This window comes from Rhinoderma darwinii, chromosome 4 (genome assembly GCF_050947455.1).
Source record: "Rhinoderma darwinii isolate aRhiDar2 chromosome 4, aRhiDar2.hap1, whole genome shotgun sequence".
NCBI classification, from domain to species: domain Eukaryota; kingdom Metazoa; phylum Chordata; class Amphibia; order Anura; family Rhinodermatidae; genus Rhinoderma; species Rhinoderma darwinii.
Window position 1 is genome coordinate 71,851,299 of NC_134690.1, and position 23,909 is coordinate 71,875,207.

Sequence of the window (23,909 nt, forward strand, 5' to 3'; positions counted from 1 at the left end):
TAGAGAATACGATTGCGCTATCGATTTGGTACCAGGAGCTAAGCTCCCTAAGGGTAGGATATTTAATCTCTCTTGTCCAGAATGTGAAGCCATGAGAGAGTATATCCAGGAATGCCTGGCCAAGGGTTACCTTCACCCCTCTACTTCTCCGGTAGGTGCTGGCTTCTTCTTCGTAGGGAAGAAAGATGGTGGTCTTAGGCTGTGTATCGATTACCGAAACTTGAATAAGGTCACTGTAAGGAACCAGTATCCCCTTCCTTTGATTCCTGATCTCTTCAATCAGGTTCAGGGGGCTCAATGGTTCTCTAAGTTTGATCTTCGGGGGGCTTATAACCTTATCCGCATCAGAGAAGGGGATGAGTGGAAGACTGTGTTTAACACGCCCGAAGGTCATTTTGAATACCTCATCATGCCCTATGGGTTGTGTAATGCTCCCGCGGTCTATCAGAATTTCATAAATGAGATTTTAAGAGACTACCTGGGGGTATTTCTTGTAGTGTACCTTGAGGACATACTTGTGTTTTCCAAGGACTGGTCCTCCCACATCGAGCATGTCAGGAAGGTGCTCCAGGCCCTTCGGGAAAACAAACTCTTTGCTAAAACCGAAAAATGTGTGTTTGGGGTGCAGGAGATACAATTTTTGGGTCAAATCCTCACTCCTTATGAATTCCGCATGGACCCTGCCAAGGTTCAGGCTGTGGCTGAATGGGTCCAACCTGCCTCCCTAAAGGCGTTACAGTGCTTCCTGGGGTTTGCTAATTATTACAGGAGTTTATTGCTAACTTTTTGGTCATCGCTAAGCCTCTTACGGATCTTACTCGTAAAGGTTCTGATCTCCTCCACTGGCGTCCGGAGGTGGTCCAGGCTTTTGAGGTCCTTAAGAAGTGCTTTATCTCGGCCCCAGTGCTGATTCAGCCTGACCAAATGGAGCCATTTATCGTGGAGGTGGACGCCTCCGAGGTGGGAGTGGGTGCTATCTTGTCCCAGGGTACCAGGTCCATCACCCATCTCCATCCCTGTGCCTACTTCTCCAGGAAGTTCTCGCCCACTGAGAGTAACTATGACATTGGCAACTGCAAACTCTTAGCCATTAAATGGGCATTTGAAGAGTGGCGCCACTTCCTGGAGGGGGCTAGGCACCAGGTAACGGTCCTTACCGACCACAAGAATCTGGTTTTCCTAGAATCTGCCCGAAGGCTAAACCCGAGAAAAGCTCGATGGGCGTTGTTTTTTACTAGATTCAACTTTTTGGTCACCTATAGGGCTGGGTCTAAAAATATTAAACCTGATGCACTGTCGCGTAGCTTCATGGCCAGCCCTCCTTCGGAGGAAGATCCTGCTTGTGTTTTGCCCCCAGGTATAATAATTTCCTCTGTTGATTCTGACTTAGTCTCCGAAATTGCGGCTGATCAAGGTTCAGTTCCCGGGAACCTTCCTGAGAACAAGCTGTTTGTTCCCCTGCAATTCCGGCTAAGGGTACTCAGGGAAAATCATGACTCTGCACTATCTGGCCATCCAGGCATCCTGGGTACCAAGCACCTCATTGCCAGAAACTATTGGTGGCCTGGGTTGCCTAAAGACGTTAAAGCCTACCACGCCGCTTGTGAAATTTGTGCTAGGTCCAAGACTCCCAGGTCCCGACCAGCGGGCTTACTATGTTCTTTGCCCATTCCCCAGAGACCTTGGACCCATATCTCCATGGATTTTATCACCGATCTGCCTCCATCTCAAGGCAAGTCGGTGGTGTGGGTTGTAGTAGACCGCTTCAATAAGATGTGCCACTTTGTGCCCCTCAAGAAACTACCCAATGCTAAGACGTTAGCTACCTTGTTTGTCAAACACATCCTGCGTCTCCATGGGGTTCCTGCCAATATTGTTTCTGACAGAGGGGTACAATTTGTTTCATTGTTTAGGAGAGCTTTCTGTAAAAAGTTGGAGATTGATCTGTCCTTCTCCTCGGCCTTCCATCCTGAAACTAATGGCCAAACCGAGAGGACTAATCAGTCTCTAGAACAATATTTAAGGTGTGTTATCTCTGAATGTCAACATGATTGGGTCTCCTTCATTTCCCTCGTCGAATTTTCCCTTAATAACCGGGTCAGTAACTCGTCAGGGGTCTCCCCCTTTTTCTGTAATTTTGGGTTTAATCCACGGTTCTCTTCCGTTTCACCTGGTGCTTCCAACAATCCCGAGGTAGATGTCGTTCATCGGGAACTGTGCACAGTATGGGCCCAGGTTAAGAAGAACCTAGAGGCGTCCCAGAGCATACAAAAGACTCAGGCAGACAGAAGACGTTCTGATAACAACTTGTGTGTGGTCGGGGATCTGGTGTGGCTGTCTTCAAAAAATTTGCGACTTAAATTCCCTTCCAAAAAATTTTCTTCCCGGTATATAGGGCCGTACAAGGTCATTGAGGTCCTTAACCCTGTCTCCTTCCGACTGGAGTTACCCCCGTCTTTTTGAATACACAACGTGTTTCATGCCTACCTCCTGAAACGCTGCTCCCCGTCCTTGGCTACCTCGAGGAAACCTCCGGTTCCTGTTCTCACCCCTGAAGGGGTAGCATTCGAGGTGGCCAAGATTGTGGACAGCAGGATGGTCCAAGGCTCCCTCCAGTACCTGGTCCATTGGAGAGGATACGGGCCTGAGGAGAGGACTTGGGTACCCGCCCAGGATGTTCACGCTGGGGTATTGCTCAGAAGGTTCCATCTTCGGTTCCCCAATAAGCCAGGTCCACCTAGAAAGGGTCCAGTGGCCCCTCATAAAAGGGGGGGGGGGTACTGTAAAGGATCTGCCAGACACAGCTTCTGTTTCGACGCCCGTGGTTAATCAGTCTGCACCTGCTCCTAGGTCTGATAGAGTGACTCCATCTGCTACCACTCAGGCTGGTAGGCTCAGGAGTGGGAGAACCTATCACAGCCTGGCCAGACGGTTCTAGCTCCTGCCCTCGGCCTATTTATACCTTCATTTCCTGCTTGTCTTTGCCTGTCATTCTTTCCTGTTTCCTGGCTCTGCTGCTCCTGCTATTATTATTGACCTTGCTTCATTTTGACCCTGGCTTTACTGACTACGCTCCTGCTCTGCGTTTGGTACCTCGTACACTCCTGGTTTGACTCGGCTGGTTCACTACTCCTGTTTCTCACGGTGTTGCCGTGGGCAACTGCCCCATTTCCCTTAGCTTCTGTGTACCCTTGTCTGTTTGTCTGTCGTACACATATTGAGCGTAGGGACCGTCGCCCAGTTGTACGCCGTCGCCTAGGACGGGCCGTGCAAGTAGGCAGGGACTGAATGGCGGCTAGATTAGGGTTCACCTGTCTGTCTCCCTACCCCGTCATTACAAAAGGAGATAAGGAAGAAATTCACAGATATTAAAAACGGAACATGTAAACACGTGATCTGATCCAGGAAGAATCTGCGCCAACCATACATACTAGGCAAGCAATGAGGCCGTGGTTGGCAAAGCAAACAATATAACAAAATCACATTAGCTGTACATGAATATACTCATCTGAAAGTCCCAACCGACATCCCGCACAGACAGAAAAATTAAACAGGGCATACAGAGATATCAGTCCCAAGCAGATCAGATGGTATAAAATTTAGCGGCGAGGAGAGCGATTTATGGAGCTCAGCCAATCATCAGCTTCAGTCGGATTAGTGAAGAAAATAGTATTTTCTTGATGTACAACGCTCAATCTTGCTGGGCGGGCTATCATGGGCCTCGGAGGAGCTCCAGGTGGTGGGGGCGGTCCCGGCACGGGGTGCGCTCGTTCAATAGTATAAGATGAGGACAATATGGCGTCTGGCAGGATCTCTTTAAACCAGGCCTCTATAAATGAACAGGGGTCTCTTCCTTCACTGCGTTCAGGTAGTCCCAAAATCCTTATATTATAGCGGCGGAGACGATTTTCCAAGTCATCTATGCTTTGTACCCATTGACTAGCCACCTTATCCAACTGAATCAGTTTCGATGCTTGCGGTGCCACTCTATCACCCAATCCAGAAATGCGATCTTCCGTCTCTCTCACTCGGTCTCTCAAATTTTGCAGATACTGCCTGAGAAGATCCACATCTGTTTTTACCTCTGCGATCCTCCCAGTCAAGGATGATGTAGGATAGGGTATACATGTGTTTTATGGCACAAGCCCTTTAAACTGCCAGGAACAGCGAAATTTCTGTCCCTGGCCGTTAGAGCAGCGTGTCAGAAGCTGACACTTGCAGTGTATGGAGCGGGCTCAGTGCGTGAGCCCGCTCCATACATCACCTCCCTCCAGCTCCATGATGTGCCGGCACGTCATGGGTCGGGAAGGGGTTAAGTAATGAAGCGGTCATGGGGCCTGGTGATGCTGGGTCCCTTGACTGCGGACTATAAGACACAGGGACTTTTTAGCAAGATTTATTCTTGCTAAAATCTTTGTCTTATAGTCCGAAAAATACAGTATGCCCAGCATCTCCTCCTCTATCCTAAGCTACCCTCAGATAGGGTAGCATAGGAAACCTGACAGATCCACTTTAACCTCTTCACACACGATGACGTCCCGGTACATCCTGGTGCAGGGGGAGAAGTATGGAGCACGCTCCCTACGGTGTGGGTGTTAGTTGTGTATTACAGCTGATACCCTGGACTAACGGCCAGGAACAGTGATTGCACTGCTCCTGGACATTTAACCCCTCAAATCGCAACTGCAGCATTTGAGGCGTGAAAAGGAAAGGAGCAGCCCCCTCTGACAGCTCATCGCCCCCTCATGGCAGCCCAGGGGCCTAATGACGGCCCCCAGGTCTGCCCTCACTCTGCCTGTGGCAGGGCTTACACTATACACTGCAAAACATTAGTATTGCAGTGTATTGTACCAGCGACCTAACGATCACTGGTTTAAGTCCCCTAGGGGACAAATAGAATGTGTAAAAAAAGGTGAAATAAACTTTTAGTAGTGAAAAAAAATATTAAATGTTAAAAAATAAACTTTTCAAATTTTTTCTCTAAAGTAATGTAAAAAAATAATAAAAGTAAACAAAATTGGTATCGCTGCATCCGTATAAGTCTTAGCTATTATAATACAGCATTATCTAATCCACATAATGAACGCCGTAAAAAATAAAACATTTAAAACGCCAAAAACATTTGTTTTTGGTCAACTTAGCTCTAAAAAAAAAAAATTAATAAAAAGTGATTAAAAAATTGGATGTACCAAACAATTGGACTGATAAAAACTACTGCTCATCATGCAAAAGATAAGCCCTCACACTGCTAAATCTAATGTTATGGCTCCCAGAATGTGGTGAAACCAAATAATAATTTTTTTTAACAAAAAGTTTTAGTTGTTTTTTAAAGTAGTAAAATTTTTAAAAAAACTATATAAATTTGTTATCACCGTAATTGTACTGAGCCACAGAATAAAGTTAAGTTGTCATTTTTTATTGCATGATGAAAGCAATAAAAACAAAACCCAAAAAACAATGGAGGATTCACAATTTTCCAATTTCAGCCCGCAAAGATTTTTGTTTCAGTTTCCCAGTACATTATATGGTACTTTAACTGCTACCAATAGAAACTACAACTCCTCCCACAAACGATAACCCTCACACCACTCTATTGATGAAAAAATAAAAGAGTTATTGCTCTTGGAATGTGAGCGTGAAAAACTAAAATGAAAAATAAAAAATCAGCTCGAACCTTAATGAGTGCACCTCCATACCTTAATACACCAGAACCCCTCTTAACTTTTCATCTAATATGTTTAAACAGCAGATTTATTTTCCCTACAATATATATTGTTACACGGATCTCCTGTGGTCTATGCTGTACAACACATAGAAATGGAAGAAATGGAAAGAAAGAATTTTATTAGGCTTCGACAGTAAAGTCCCCGGTAGTACAGAAGTCTTAGAGATAGACAGGGTGCTCTGTCCCCATTTCTGCACTATCTTTTTGTAAAATAGCATGGACCCCAGGAGGTTTTTTTAATATTTTTTTTAAGAAAGAAGTCTGACAATTTTTTTTTTTTTTTTAAATGTATGTCTTTTTTATTTTTCCAAACATTACAGACAAGTGAACAAAAATTCATCAATTCAACAACATGTCCCATGGCAATAGCATCTCTGAACACTAATATAATTATATTGCATAGAATATAATCTTCAATTTGTATAAATTACTTCAAAGGGTCCTAGTTGGAACAAGGACAGAATTAGAGATTTTACCCCAAAGACAAAGGAAAAAAGTGTCAATATTCATAGGACATGTAACACACTAAATAAACCATAAAGAAGGGGGAAGGGAAGGATAGAGGGGAAGGGGGGGGAGAGGATGAACACGTGTATCCCCCATCGGTACCACGATTCCACACTGATACTTAAGGAATCATATCATGATTTGTGTCACAACAGAAAGCTGATGTTCCAGATACCAAGTTGTGGAGCCAAAGCATGCAATTAGTTTTTGTTTTATATGAAGTGGTAAGAGAGGTCTAAAATTCTCCCACAACTTAAAATAAAAAAACCTCAGTTTTGTGCTCTTTTTGAAGGGAGGTTTCCACCCAATCCATTCGGAAAAGATAATATATTTTTTCTAGGAAAATACGATGTGTGGGGGGTGTATTAATTATCCAAACCTGGAGAATCGCCTTCCTAGCAGCCACAGAGACATAGTATAACAGTTTTTTTGTGATGTTTCGGGATAAAGAGCATGGAAGGTGGCAGTATCCCAAAGAGACGCCACTTTTGAGCTGAGGGACATTGTATGGACAGGGTGTTTGACACAAAATATTGAATCTTTCGCCAAAAGTCAACAATAGTTGGGCATAACCAGAGACAATGTAATAAGTCTGCATGTGGTGCTCCACATTTTAAACACGAATGGTCAGGGGAATTACCCATGAGAAAGCCCCTATACCATGAGAAAGCCCCTATAAGTCTGACAATTTTACATGCTGCTTAATGAAAAATTCAAAAAAATGTAAACATTTCGGTCAGTCCTTGTTCATTTTCTTAATGCTTAGAACATTGCATGCTGCAAAAGACATTGAATATTCCATACTGTGATGAAATCTTCTCCTCTTTGGAATGACTTTTTTTTATAGACCCTCCATTAATATACACATTTTGATGCTGATTATTTTATAGAAATAAAAAAAAAACTATGCATTTAAATAAATGGTAAAGTGGAGTGGTACCTTTTTTTTTCAGTCTTTTTGATTAAATCAAACATTTGCATTGGTCAATAAAGTTCTTGCATACAAAACTTTATATATATGGCGCTAAATAATAGTGTTGGTGTCCAATAGCCTGTACAGATGTAGCAGTCCTTATTTTGACTCTGATAACTTACCACTTAAGCCATTAAAATCCATTGAAAAAGTCAAGTTAAAGTTTGTTGCCACAATGTATTTAACACATGTATAATCAAGGTAAAGATTGCTACATCTGTGAATTCCAATGTGTCTGGGTTGAGGTAAGGAAATTATAAATATTATCCATGTGAGTTGATCATTTGATAGCCGTTGATCAAGATAACATGAAAAACATTTGAGTCAGATGTTCAAAAACTACATTTATTAATAGAAAGGAAATTAAGGGGAAGAAAGAGAAGGGGTTAAGTTTGATCAGAATATGTATAAATATCTCAGGGGGAGACACTTCACTTTTAAAGAAAAATACAAGGGTATAACCTGGTAGATGGAGGTAGGACATGGAAGAGGTTTGGGTGGTGCATCTGTAATACAGATAAACAGTGGACCCTAAAATGTGTCCATGTTACGGCCAAGTAAAAGCGGCCTAAACAGAGGGGTAACTTAAAGCTCCAATACAAAATCTTTAACAGGGCCATCAAAATTGCCTTGTGCAATACAATATACTGGTGACTTCTTAAGTGGGAGAGAGACATTTGGGCCCTCTCAGGCACCAGCACCTGAATGCAACTTCTACCACCTATAGCTACTTCACAGGGCCTAAATTATAACCTATCTATCTATCTATCTATCTATCTATCTATCTATCTATCTATCTATCTATCTATCTATCTATCTATCTATCTATCTATCTATCTATCTATCTATCTTACATTTTAAAACACATATCACAGATTAGTATCTGACATTTATAGCTTAAATGAGAGTGACAGTAGCACTAATGAATAGATTTGTAGTATACCTTAATTACACTTGAATTGATTAATACTGATAGCTCAGTCCATTTAATGAACAAATGTAATTATCAATGAAGTGGTAAAGGTCTATTTATTACAATCAGTGTCAGACACAAACAACTTCACATGTGATATTTTGCAGGATAAAGAGTAATAATAGATTGAAATTTTAGTTATAATACTAAAAATGCAACTACATGTACATGTATGCAAGAAAAGACATGTATTAACGGAAAAATAAAGGGGATATATCCTGATGCACCATGTTAAGCAAACTGTAAAGGAGAAAAAAAAAAGAAAAAAATCCTGCAATTTAATTTAGTACATTGATGTTAAATTAAGTACGCTGGTGTACAAATAAAATCATAACTTTGAAATACTGTATTGGATAAAGACTTGACTACAAAATGTATGATAGTTTTATATTATATTAAATGCACTTAAGGCTTTGTTCACATCTGTGTTGGGACTCTGTTCATGGGTTCCGTAGGAGCTTTCCGTCAGAGGAACACATGAACGGAACTCTGACTGAAACAAATGGAAACCATAGGTTTCCGTTTGCATCACCATTTATTTCAATGGTGATGGATCCGTTGCAAATGGTTTCCGTTTGTTTCAGTTTGGTTTTTGTTTATGGATTCCCCTGATGGAAAGTTCTGATGAAACCCATGAACAAAGCCCCGACACAGATGTGAACGAAGACTAGTAGCCACAAAATGTAAACAAAAAAAAAAAGGGTTGAATTATTAGATAAAAGTCACTGAAGAACAGACCAGCCATCAAGAAATGTAAGAATTTTAGAAATATGCAGACACTCTATTTGGCTAGATACTATTTCTCCCAAAAAACGTAAGTAATGCTTAGATTCAACACATAATGCCGTTAGAGGCAAAACATGTATAATGAAGATATGTGACTTGAAATAGAGCAATTAATTATCCAGTTCCCAACGTATAATTATAATGTCAATTTGTTTATAATAAAAAATAGGTAACTAAGCGTTGAACTTGAAAAAGCCGTCCACGCGAAACGCGCGTTGGGGTCTCTCCCTACTTTGGAGCTACCGGACCATAGGAGCAATATGGGTTAGTTACCTATTTTTTATTATAATTATACGTTGGGAACCTCTGTATCCTCTTCTGAGGTTTAGGGATGTCGAGTTTAATGACTGGCACCTTTTAGATGTGAGCACTATTACAGTGAATGATAGCAGTATGATCTACCTCGTCCTCCACAGTGATTAGTATGGTACACACTTCACTTTTGATACGTTGTAGCATATGATGTAAACTCATTTATACTCCATCTTGCATTTAATATTGTTATTTGACTGCTATCTTAGATACGGCTATATAGCCTCTTTCCCGCAGTTCTCCCTTTTTGATACCTATGTGCTCCTATGTCCTTTTTGTGCAATTAAAATACAGTTGTTTGATTTGAAGTCTCTGTTTTAACTAAGTGTATTTTGTATTGTCCAATAAAGTATATATTTTCCTATGCCTGTCGGCATTCAAATTTAAATAGTACATGACTCCTTGTTTTCCTTTAGTTGTTTCAAATGTATAGTGGAGTTTCTATTTTCAACATTGGGGAGGTTTAAGTTCGCACTGTCGGTGACCTAGCCCCTATACTGATTATTCCTGTGAGACATATGTTGATCTTATACATAGAAATAAGTAGTCAATTTGTCAGTGACAGTCATGTTTGACATACAATAAATATATATATGTATACATAAATATTGACACCTAGACTTTACATCTATAGATGTTTTTATGAAATCCCATTCTAAATCCACAGGCATTAAATGGTAACAAAACTTTTTTTTTTAAATTGACACAGCAAAGTGAGGTATGCGACCCCCACCAATCGATAAAACAAAGCGTCAGAAGTGATAGAGTGAACGTTGTGCCACTTAATTTCTGATTGTCTTTTCTCGGAAAGCCAAGGGAGTGGTATACTCATAGACTTTGTATTGAGCCCGTACACCGCTGCGAGGAAAGCCGTTCAGAAACTAAGCGACACAGCACTCACCTGAGTGCTACTTCTGCTTTGTTTTCGAAATCGGTAGGGGTCTCGAACCCCCACCTATCAAAACTACTGACATATCACTATTACATTTTAATATGGAGTTGGTCCCACTTTGCAGCTAAATGAGCTTCTACTCTTTGGGAAGGTTTTCTACAAGATTTTGGTGGGTGTCTGTTGGAATTTTTTGCCTATTCATCCAGAAGAGCATTTGTGTGGTCAGACACTGATGTTGGAGGAGAGGGCCTGGAACGCAATCTCCATTCTAGTACATCAGGTGTTGGATGGGGTTGAGGTCAGGCCTCTGTGTGGGCCAATCAAGTTCTTTCACATCAAACTCATCCAACCATTCCTTTATGCACCTTGCTTTGTGCACTGGAGCACCGTCATGCTGGAAAAGAAATGGGCCGTTTCCAAACTGTTTGGAATCATACAATTATCCAAAATGTCTTGGTATGCTGAAGCATTAAGATTTTTCATTCTTGGAACAAAGGGGCCTAGGCCAACCCCTGAAAAACAAAAATCCAAAAATATACCTGATGTATAAATAACATCAAGTAGACAGCAAGAATAGTAAAATGTATAAATCTTTATTATCCCATACGGGAAAAATTACCCACAACAACCCCTGAAAAACAACCCCATAGTACAATACAGTCAGGCAGGTAACGTTCTCCTGGTATTCGCCAAACCCAGATCCGTCCATCAGACTGTCAGATAGAGAAGGGTATTTCATCATTCCACAGAGCAATTTTCCACTGCTCCAGAGTCTAGTGGTGGCGTGCTTTACACCACTCCACCTGACGCTTCGCATTGTCCTTGGTGATGTAAGGCTTGCATTCAGCTGCTTGGCCATGGATGCCCATGCCATAAATCTGCCAGCGCACAGTTTTTGTGCTGATGTCAATGCCAGAGGAGGTTTGTAAGTCTGCAATTATTGAGTCAACAGAGTGTTGGCGACTTCTATGCACTATGCGCCTCAGCACTCAGCGACCCGCTCTGTAAAGGTTCTTTTAAACGGCCAGACAAGGGACGTGTAAATGAGCGCCGATCAACGAGACAGCTCATTGATAGCCGCTCGTTTGCTCCTTTCACAAGGAGCTTGTATGGGGACGAACGCACGCTACTCTGATAGTTTGTCCCCATACATTTCTATCATGTTGGCAACACATCTCCCTGTTTACACAGGGCAGATGGGAAGCCGACAACGATAAGATTTTGGACATTTAAAACTATGCAATCAGCCGATAAACGAGAGTTTACTTGTTTATTGGCTGATCATTGCCCTGATTACACAGGGAAATTATCGGGAACGAGCGTTCTGCGAACGCTTGTTTGCCCGATAATTGGCCAGTGTAAAAGGGCCTTAACTTTATGTGGTCTGCCACTTCGTGGGTGAGTTGCTGTGGTTCCTACACGCTTCCACTTTGCAATAATACCACTCACAGTTGATCGTAGAATATTTAAAAAGGAAGAAATTTCACGAACTGACTTGTTGCAACGGTTAACCAAGTATAATACATAAATACAGTACCAGAACCAAGCTCAATACAGAAATACAGCCCTGGAAGCAAGCTGAGTACATATATATATATAGTACCAGAACCAAGCTTAGCACATAAATATAGCACCATAATTAAGCTATCATCTAGAGAAAAGGAAGGTGAAACCATCGCTGAAGTGGAAAATCTGTTAAAAACGGGAATCTTCTTCCAAGTTTTAATTGTTGCTTTGTTAAAAACAATGGACAACGAAAAATAGTGGTGACGGGCAGGTAATGTCCAAAGTACAGAGAGTGTTGAGGGAGATAGGCGGTAGCCTACGCGTTTCAGACCCCTGCTGGGTCCTTAGTCATGGCTTATGGTTTGTCTGACTGTGCAGTCTAGACTTTTTGTAGCCAGTCAGTCGTGATTGATTAGTTAATTGCGGTTCAGAACAAAAGAGAAAGGAGGAGCCCTGTGGAACGCAATCATTTGTCTATTTCCTGAACATAAAGGAATGTTATAAGGTATGTACCGATTTCCTTAGATGTAAATTGTGTGAAAAAGAAATCCTTTATAGATGCAAACGAGTATTTAGGTACTGAGAGAAGTGTCCATATGTATTTGCACATATTATATTTGGTTTTCGTTCATATAGTAAGCTTAAGTCAAGATGGACGAAATTACTCCGTGTTTTTAATTCCGTATTGACGGTATAATTTTTGAGTTGTTTCTTCTTTTTCACAGAGGTACATAAAAGGAGGGTGAAAGAAAATAAGAGAATTTCGTTTCGGAGTGGCTCCTGTAAGGTAACTATATGATACTCAATTATTGTTTCAGTATAGAAATTATTATTTAGCGGAAAAATTTCATTCTGCGATGACCTGAGAAAAAAACAATTAAAAAAAAACGGAAGACTGGCATAAAAAGCTAGATGACGCCTACTGTTGATTTTAGGTAAAGAACGATGGATAATTAAATGTGTGAAAAGTGTGAATAATCGAAAAAGACGTACATTTAAAATAACAAAAAAACTGTTTTTTTCTTCTTAATTTTTTTGTGTTTAATCTTGTTTCATTATTTCGGGTTTTATATTTTTCATGTTTTATATATTTTATTCGTTAGATTATGTTGGTAGAAAAGCTAGTATTCTTTATTGCTTATGGTTTTACGAATATTTTTAAATGGATCGACAAAAATATTATTCATTTTGTATGCTCATATTTATTTTTATTTATATTTTTTACAGCGCTGTTTTGAAAGTTTGGAAGATGTATATATGTATATTTTTGGACCCTAGAAAGCGGAAAATCGGACCATTAGGTGTTTTATTTGGTTCATACCTTTGTAATCTCCTATATAGCTCCAGATCCAAATTATTTCCGTGGCGTCTTGTTATCAATTTTTTGTTACTTTATATATTTTAGGTAAATACCTTCAGACTATAGTACAGCATACTATTGTCCTTATTGGTAATGACTTCAAGTGACTATATGGAAATAGTAATAGTCGGGTTGAGTCAGGATCGGACGAAGGTGGTCTATTTGTTCCTCTGTTATTTTTTATTTTGTATTTTTTATGTTTCATTTTCTATTTTTATTTATGAAAATGCTGTGTATATTTTTTATATATTATTTGTTATTAATTAAGTCCGATGTTTCTTTGGGACAATAATGTCCCACCCGTACTATACAGTTTTGGAATGTATTAGGATCTATTAAACTGAAAAAAAATATTATGTCGGCACCGAGCCAATACGGCTTAAACTAGTTTCATAGGCGTTATAGATGGTATCAGGGAAAAGCGTAATCCATGTTATTGAAATTAATAATGAAACATAAGGTCTTTTCTTAAATTTAAACCTTTGGGGACCCTTGTTTGAAGTCTGAAGATCTAGAAGGCTTCTCTTGTCTGTGTTATATGCTTAATATCCCCACCTCTTTTGGGGTTATGTATTTTCTCAATGGCATAACAAGAAAAACTGTTTATTGTTCTATTGTGTTGAGATATGAAATGTTTGGCTACATTTGAGGTGTTGACTATGTTTGGATTGCGGATGTAGCCAAGATGTTCTAAGATTCTTGTTTTAAACTTTCTGTTGGTGCACCCTATGTATTTCAAGTCGCATGTTGTGCATTCGATTATGTATATAACTGAGTCAGAGTTACAGTTGATGTAATTGTTGATGGTATGTGTGTCAGTGTTAGCTGAGTTTGAGAAAACCTTTTTCGGTGTTGCGTATGAGCACACTTTGCAAGGATTATTTCCACACTTGAAAAAACCTTTTTGTTCTAACCAAGAACCTTTTGTTTTAATAGGGCTGAAGAAAGATGGAGAGAATGTTGTTGCCAATGATGGAGCTCGACGTGTGACTATTCTACACCCATTTTTGAGGATGTCTTCCAGGATCGGGTCTTCTTTGAGCATAGGTAGGTGTTTATTCACAATCATTTTTATGCTGTTAAATTGACTGCTTTGTTGCAGAACTAATGTGGGTGTGTTGGATGCTGATTTTGGACTTTTATTTTGGGACAAAAGGGTATCCCTACTTTTCTTGGCAATTGCCTTGTCTGCTCTGTCTAGAGACCAACGTGGGTATCCCCTGTTAGATAGTCTATTATGTATATGTTGAGTTTCTATTTTGAATTGCGTATCTGTACTGCAGTTACGTTTTGCTCTGCATAATTCACCCACTGGAATAGAAGCAATTGTCTGTTTAGAGTGATTGCTGCCTGCGTGTAAAATGGTATTGCCAGCTGTTGGTTTTCTGTAGGTTTTTGTATGTATCTGGGTACCATCTTCCCCCTTCAGTTCCAGATCCAGGAATATGATGTTAGTTTTGTCAAGTTCATGTGTGAATCTGAGATTATAGTCGTTGGAATTAAGGAAATTCACAAAATCTTGGATGGCAGATACATCTCCCTCCCAAATGAACAGGAGGTCATCGATGTATCTGCCATACCAGTTGATATATTCTCCAGATGGATTACTTGTGGAAAAAATAGTTTGTTCTTCCCACCACGCCATAACCAAGTTCGCCAAAGACGGGGAAAATTTTGCCCCCATTGAAACCCCTTTTAATTGAAGATAGTATTTGGTGTCAAATTGGAAGTAATTGTGTGTCATTAGGAAGGTGAGGATTTCCAAGATATAAATTTGTAATGATTAATGATTCACTGTATTTGCTGTGTTTGTTCAAATGATGTTTCATGGCCATATGAGCTACGTTGTGAGGTATACTCGTGTATAGGGAGGTAACGTCACACGTTAGCCATGTATATTCCTTTGACCATATTTTATTCCTGAATGCACGTAGGACATCTTTGGTGTCTTTCAGAAAACCTGGCGTATTTTGTGCAATGGGTTGTAAGAGGGAGTCTAACCATTCAGAGGTTTTTTCAGAGAAGGACCCTATTCCCGACACTATTGGTCGCATGGGGGAGGGATAATATTTTTATGAGTTTTAGGCAGGGCATGTTTTTTTTTTATTGTTTTTTCTCAGGTCATCGCAGAATGAAATTTTTCCGCTAAATAATAATTTCTATACTGAAACAATAATTGAGTATCATATAGTTACCTTACAGGAGCCACTCCGAAACGAAATTCTCTTATTTTCTTTCACCCTCCTTTTATGTACCTCTGTGAAAAAGAAGAAACAACTCAAAAATTATACCGTCAATACGGAATTAAAAACACGGAGTAATTTCGTCCATCTTGACTTAAGCTTACTATATGAACGAAAACCAAATATAATATGTGCAAATACATATGGACACTTCTCTCAGTACCTAAATACTCGTTTGCATCTATAAAGGATTTCTTTTTCACACAATTTACATCTAAGGAAATCGGTACATACCTTATAACATTCCTTTATGTTCAGGAAATAGACAAATGATTGCGTTCCACAGGGCTCCTCCTTTCTCTTTTGTTCTGAACCGCAATTAACTAATCAATCACGACTGACTGGCTACAAAAAGTCTAGACTGCACAGTCAGACAAACCATAAGCCATGACTAAGGACCCAGCAGGGGTCTGAAACGCGTAGGCTACCGCCTATCTCCCTCAACACTCTCTGTACTTTGGACATTACCTGCCCGTCACCACTATTTTTCGTTGTCCATTGTTTTTAACAAAGCAACAATTAAAACTTGCAAGAAGATTCCCGTTTTTAACAGATTTTCCACTTCAGCGCTGGTTTCACCTTCCTTTTCTCTGCTGTTTCCCTTGCGTGTGCCGACACGAGGATCCGTGCGCTGACCACTATACCGTACCTGTGACAAGGTGAGCTGGAGGATATTCCCCATTTTTTCTGTAAGCTATCATCTAGTGATGCAGGATCAGCCTCGTCTGGCTAGACCTACTCCAGTGGAACTATGCAGGCACCGCAGTGACGTGATTGCGTCGCTTGCATCACAGACAAATGGCATAGCAGCGAACTGATGGCTACCTTGTCAGCCCTGGTTAGGCTTTCCAATTGTATTCACGTCTTAAAGAAGTGGATACAATTGAGTGCACAGGGGACCACGTTGGGAACCAACTTCTCCCCCGTTCCGCGGACCAGCTGTTATTTTAACCCCTTTAAGACCCGGTCATTTTTTTTTTCTCCCCGCCTTCCAAGGGCCATAACTTTTTTGTTGTCATAGTCATAAGAGGCCTTGTTATTTGCTAGACAAGTTATATTTTTTGTTCCCTCTGTTGTTTAAATAATGTTATAACAGTTCGGACCATTAGGGATGTGGCCAGGGCCGGCCTTAGGGGTGTGAAACATGTGCGAGTGCACAAGGTGCTGCAGCCTCTTCGCATTTTGGGGGCACCACTGGGCAGGTCAATTGAGCTCTATGCTCTCTAGTCCTCGTTACACACACGGAGGCAACAAGGGCAGCAAGAGCAGACGAGGAAGCTCGGCCCACGGCCCGTCATGCAAGAAGCCTGAGAGCCTGTCAGCAAGGAGAGATGGCAAGTGCCTATGTGAGTATATGTCTCTGTACATATGTCTCTATATGTGTATATGTTCCAGTATGTGTGTGCCGTGTGCCTATATATGTGTCTGTATGTGTATATTTTTCTGTGTGTGTCTGTGTGTGTGTGTGCTTGTCTGCATATGTGGGTATAGTTAACAGAGTATGATATCTGTGGTGTTACATAGGACTGCAGGCAACACTACTACATTATCTGTACTCACTGAGTTTTTACTGTGTTTTATCTGTGGTGTTTCATTATACAGGGCCGGCCTTAGGTTGGATGGCGCCCTGTGTGATACTCTCTATTGCTGCCCTCCACTAACCAAAAATTAACCACATACATAGACACGCACATACTGAAACATATATAATGTACATACATAAAGGCACATATTTAAACATACAGGCAAATTGTATGTATGTATATATACACGCACACACACACATACGAGGCATGTACACATACACATAATGGGACATATACAAATACATGGAGGTAAATATATAGCCATACAAGCAAATATATACACACACGGGCACATATACACATACAGACCCATATATGCTCACGCAGGCACATATATACAGAGTACAGATAATGTAGTAAATGTTACCTGCAGTCCTATGTAACACCACAGATAGCACACAGTAATAACTCTCTGAGTACAGATAATGTAGCAGTGTTACCTACAGTCCTATGTAACACCACAGGGCACGCACCATATTGTTAGAATGAACATCCGCCATACATACACGGATGGTTAAAGTGGTTGGTCAGGTTTAAACTTTTTATGTGGCAGCAGGAGAGGAGGGCTTTAATTAACAAAGCAGCCTACACTTACCTCTCTCCTTCCAGACGTTCCTGCGCTGGGGGCTTCCGTCACAAAGCTGCTTCTGTGGTGACATCACGTAGACAGTACATCAACGCTGCAGCCTATTACTGGTGTCATTTGACCACAACTGAGGCTATTATTAGGCAGCAGCGGAGATGTACTGTCTATGTGATGTCACCGCTGCAGCCAGAGGTGACGAAAGCCCCCAGTGCAGGTACGTCTAGAAGGAGAGAGGTAAGTATAAGTACTTTTTCTTATTTTAACTCCTGCTGCTTCAACAAAATGTGTTTTTTTATTTTATTCTGGACAACCCCTTTAAAGGCTATGTACATTAAAAATCTTTTTATTTTTTTTAAATAAAAATGTGTATCAGTGTGTTTTGTGCATCTTTCTAAATACTTTTTATTAAAAATTACTTTTACTTTTTCAGATACAGCTTCTTTATATTATGGATACACAGCAGCTGGAATCGTGCGCTGAGACTTGAATTCATCAGGTCAGCAAGACTGATGGGTTCAGTGTCAGCGGGTCCTGCTTGTCTCTGGCCGTTCATAACTTGGATGTGATCGATTCCAGGTGGATCCTGCATGTCAGAGACATGCAGGACCCGCTGACACTGAATCTGTCAGTGCCGCTGACCTGACGGATACAGGATTCAGCGACTAGATACAGCTGCTCTGTATACAGAATACAAAGCAGCTGTATCTCAAAAAGTTAAAATAATTTTGAATAAAAAGTTGCACTAATCACACTGGTAGACATTTTTTACTAGGAAAAAAACCAACATTTCAAAGGCGTACATAGCCTTTAACGTAATGTGAACAGTGTTTAAAAAGGCAACAAATGGTAAATGTGCACTATGGAGGCACAAAATACTGTGCCTATTTGCCATTTATTAACACTTTAGTGTCGTTCAGTGCCACCATGTTGCCCATTTGGCATTTACTGCCCCTTTAGCACCTTCTTTGTCACAGAAGAACAATAAAGGGGCAACAAAATGGCAAATGGGCATCAAGGGGGCACTGAAAAGGACACAAAAGGGGCAATAAATGTCAAATGGGCATCAAGGTGTCACCCCACCAGTTCCCACATTCAACCAAAGCCCGCAGTCAGTGGGCTTCTCACAAACACTGCCTACTGGTGCTGCTGGAGCCACCCTGGAGAAAATAATTTCTTTGGTGTCCCCACCAGTCCAGGAAATGCATAGGAAGATGTCTCCTCCCTGTCTTGCATCCTGAATGACGTCATCACTGCTGTCTCATTATTCGAGACGCAGGACAGGAAGAGTGGGCGGATGAACAGTGGCCATAGCACGGGGCAGCCAGTATTGAAAGTGCCTTTAGTGAATGGCATCTGACCAACTGGCACCCCAAGTAGTGGCCATGGCGCAGGGTGCGCACACCCACTGGCGCCCTTCTTACAGTGTGGCAGCTGGCGCCCCATGCAACCGCACCGGCTGCACGTGGCCATGGAACCTTAGGAGTGTAGGTGATGTCTATTACATTATCTGTACTAAGAGAGTTATTACTGTGTGTTATCTGTGGTATTACATAGGTCTGCAGGTAACACTTACTACTTTACCTGTACTGTGTATATGTGTGCTTGTGTGGGTATATATATATATATATATATATATATATGTGTGTGTGTGTGTGTGTGTGTGTGTGTGTCTATATATAAGCCTTTATGTATTTGTATATGTTCCAGTATATATGTGCCTGTGTGTCTAACACCTACCACATTATCTGTACTCAGAGAGTTATCACTATGTGTTATCTGTGGTGTTATGTAGGACTGCAGGTTATATCTACTACATTATCTGTACTGTGTATATGTATGCCTGTGTAGGTATATATGGATCTATGTGTGTTTGTGTCTATATATGTGCCTTTATGTATTTGTATATGTTCCAGTATGTGTGTATATATGTGCCTGTGTGTCTTTATATTTACCTATGTGTATATATACATATTTTCCTGTATGTCTAAATATCTGCATTTATGTATGTACAGTATATATGTACCAGTATGTAAGTGTCTATATATGTGGTTAATTTTTGGTTTGTGAAGGGCAGCAATAGAGAGTCCCGCACAGGGCGCCATCCAACCTAAGGCTGGCCCTGGATGTGGCAATACCAATTCTGTTTATTTATTATTATTTTTTTACATTACTTTAGGGCAAAATGCAAAAGTGATTTTTTTTTTCTTTAAATTTGTTTGGTACATCATTAAAAACTTAATTTAACTCTTTTTAAATTGACTTTTAGGCTTGCTAAACTTGGACAAATGGTCTTTAGATTATTTACTTAAGTATTCCAGTTCATTGTGCTAAAGACCAGCTCCTATTAAGTCCTACCTCTGGCAGTGCTTACTAGGAGCACCAAGATGCCCCACAGGCTGCCATGACAGCTCTCAGCATCCCTCAATCACATTGCGGGGAGCTCTCGATATTACTGCCAATCAGGGCCGATTCTAGCTTTTTTTGCTGCCTGGGACGAATATTTAAAAGGTGCCCCCCCCCCCCCCAGGCTGTTCTGCATCACTAGCATCCTCACAAATAAATTAAAATAAATCATACCACCCATCATCTCACTGCAGATCATACAGGGACTACATTACTGATTAGAGGCAGAATAACCACTTACATTAAGTGACTCATCATCCGGTCCAGATCTCCATGATGACTTCTCCCGGTCATGGCCCATTTCAGCAGTTTTACGCTCAGCTGTCTTCAGCTTCTCACTTTTCATACATTTCTGCACCTACAAACAAAGATACAATTCTTATGGTGCTACACACTACGCCCCTAAATATAATAACGCCATACACTGCACCTCTAAATATAATAACACTGTGTCCCTGATTATAATAGCACCATAAACTGTGTCCCATATACACACACAAACACACACACATACACAAATTGCCCCCTGTAGATAGTGCTCCCCATAGAGCCCCCTATAGACAGTGCCCCACATAGAGTCCCTGTAGATACTGCCCCCCAGAGAGCCCCTGTAGACAGCCCCCTGCAGATAGTGCTTCACATATAGCCCCCACCCCATGTAGATAGAGCTCCACATATAGCCCCCACCCCCTGTAGATAGTGCTCCACATATAGCCCCCACCCCCTGTAGATAGTGCTCCACATATAGCCCCCACATCCTGTAGATAGTGCTCCACATATAGCCCCCACCCCCTGTAGATAATGCTCCACACATAGCCCCCACTCCCTGTACATAGTGCTCCACATATAGCCCCCACATACAGCTTCCCTGTAGATAGTGCTACACATATAGCCCCCATATAAATCCCCACCCTGTAGATAGTGCTCCACATATAGCCCTCACCCCCTGCAGATAGTGCTCCACATATAGCCCCCACATAAAGCCCCACTGTAGATATTGCTCCACATATAGCCCCACATACAGCCCCACCCTGTAGATAGTGCTCCACATATAACTCCCACCCCCTGTAGATAGTTCTCCACATATAGCCCCCACCCCCTGTAGATAGTGTTCCACATATAGCCCCCGCCCCCTGTAGATAGTTCTCCACATATAGCCCCCATCCCCTGTAGATAGTGCTCCACATATAGCCCCCATACACAGCCCTACCCCATGTAGATGGTGCTGCACATATAGCCCCCTCTAGATATTGTTCCTCATATAGCCCCCATATACAGCCCTACCCCCCTGTAGACAGTGCTCCACATATAGCCCCCCCTGTGGATAGTGCTCTTAATATAGCCCCCACATACAGCCCCCTGTAGATAGTGCTCCACATATAGCGACCACATACAGACCCACCCTGTAGATAGTGCTCCACATATAGCCCCCTGTAGATAGTACTCCTCAAATAGCCCCCACATACAGCCCTACCCACTGTAGATAGTGCTTCTCATATAGCCCCCACATACAGCCCTATCCGCATGTAGATAGTGCTCCACATATAGCCAACACATACAGCCCTACCCCTGTAGATAATGCTGCACATATAGCCCCCTGTAGATAGTGCTGCACATCTAGCCCCCCTGCAGATAGTACTCATCACATAGCCCCAACATACAGTCTCCCCCCCCCCTGGTAGATAGTGCTGCACATACAGCCCCTTACACTTTTAGCAAAAAAAACTTTACATAATCACCTAAACTCGTTCTCGTGCCGTCTTCTTGCAATGCAGGTCTGCTGGGGCTGAAGGACGCGGTGCTGAGTGGCAGGGCAAGTCATTCTGCCCGGCCAATAAGTGCCTTTCAATGTTGCAGCGTTGAAAGGTGCTGATTGGCAGGCTGCCTTTCCCAGTCATTCAGCTAAGCACTTGGCACGATGACGTCATTGCGCCGCTTGCGTCGTCAAAAGACGCTGAGTGGCAGGGCAAGTGAATCTGCCCGGCCAATCAGCGACTTTCAACGTTGCGTCATTGAAAGGCGCTGATTGGCAGGCTGCCTTGCCCTGTCATTCAACGATGCAAGCGGCACCGCTTACGTCAGTGAAAGGCACTGAATAGCGGGGCACGGAACGTGTCCCACCATTCAGCGCTTATGCATGTAATTATATCTGAGTTCTATAGACACAGGTACAATTATAGTGCAGGAGGGGGTGGCTGGTTTCAGTGGTGCCGCAGCCCCCTCAGAGAGGCAGCAGGGCATCGCCTGAGGCGAGATTCTCATCTCGCCTCATGGACGGTGCGGCTCTGCTGCCCATATATGTCAGCAGCAGTGCCGGAGTCCCTAGGCAAAGCAGTAACTGATGTTCTGCCTGGGGACTCCTGCAATAGGGTAGCTCCTGAAGTCACTGTCCATATATGGATAAAGACTTCAGGAGTTTTCCCAGGGCCAGTTCCCGGGTGACATATCCAAATGTATGCCATACAGTGGGATAGGTTTTGACCTTCCATCTAAGGCATATGTTGGAAGTCTTTCTGACTTATACCTCGGACGGAAGCCAAAAAAATGATGTGAATGGGGCCTTAGTGCGAGTTGTCAGTCATAATACACCCGTGAGCCCTCTTCATACTTCCCCCCTCACCCCATGGCATAGTTACGCTACGGTGCGTAAAAGGACTAACAACTAGTTTGGCAGAACCATGAAGATTTGACCAGATCCCACCCTTGATTAGAGTATAGTTAAAAATTGTTAATAAGCCGGCCTCTATACACTTTATACAACTTATGAGATATCATAGAGACATATTCGATGTTGTGATTGCCGGGGTTCATGTGCCCAGACCCCTACTAATCCTTTGTACAATGGGAAACAAACTTTCTTACTTTCTAGTTTACAGAGGTCTTCAATAAATGAATACCACTGATGACATATTCTCTATGAGATTTATAAATTAATTTTTTTCCTTTTTAACAAATATACAAATCCTTGGTGTGTTGACATCTTCTATTTACAGTAAATGGAAAAATGGGAATGAAATATATACAATTGAATTATACTTTCAAATCACATATATACAAGTAGAGACATTTTCTTTCCACTAAGGTCATCAATCTTCCTTTGCTACTGTCTGAGACTGACTCCTAACTTGACACTATGCCTACAAACCAAAGCAGGTACATAGTAGATCTGGTAAAATACAAGGAATTTTGGATGCATAGATGGCCATCAGAGCATAAAGAAGCAATTTGTTACAGGCCTCTATCCTTAAGGGGATTTCTTGGAATTTCTCTGACAAATAGTAAACAACAAATAAGCTTTGTTTTATATTTATCTTAACAATCCTGACCAATATCATTTCTATTACAAAAGTGTTGCTTTGTTTTGTAGTACAAGAGTTAAAACATTACTTTAAAGGGGTTTTTCCACCTTGGACATTTATGGCATATCCACAGGCCCCGTTCGACAGATAGGTGTGTGGCCCAGAGATGGGTGCCGCATCTACCTGACATTCATGACACATCCTGTGGATATGCCATAAATATCCAAGATGGGCAAACCCCTTTAATTCTTATTCATCCAAAACCGAATGGTAATAATCTACCGGTAGACCTCAAAATAGGGACCAGACGATCTTAATGTTAGGCCACCCGTCTCTTGCTGACTAACACATTAGGGGTAAAACTGCGGAGGCTGTGGAGCAAGTAACTAATACTTATTGTACCCCTATTATGGCGACACGAGGGCATCTGAAAAAGGAGCATGCAAAATTGCAGCAGTGTCCTGCAAGTACCACATGTACCTCTCCCCTAGTCCCCTGGTACATCATTGAAAGGTCTACACATAGCAGAGCCCTTACTGAAAAATATATTAGACTGTCTATGTCTATGATTTTCCCAAGCCGTACATTACAGAGGCTATGGTTTCCATATCTTGAACTGATGAGTACTAAAAAGACTGACACAGTTGCACACAAGTTGCATACATGAATCCGTACTTAGGTGTAGTTTACATCAGCAGTCCTGCATGCAGGGCTAGTTTTAGTCAAAGTGTGACCCTGGGCAAAGTTAAAAGTGAGAC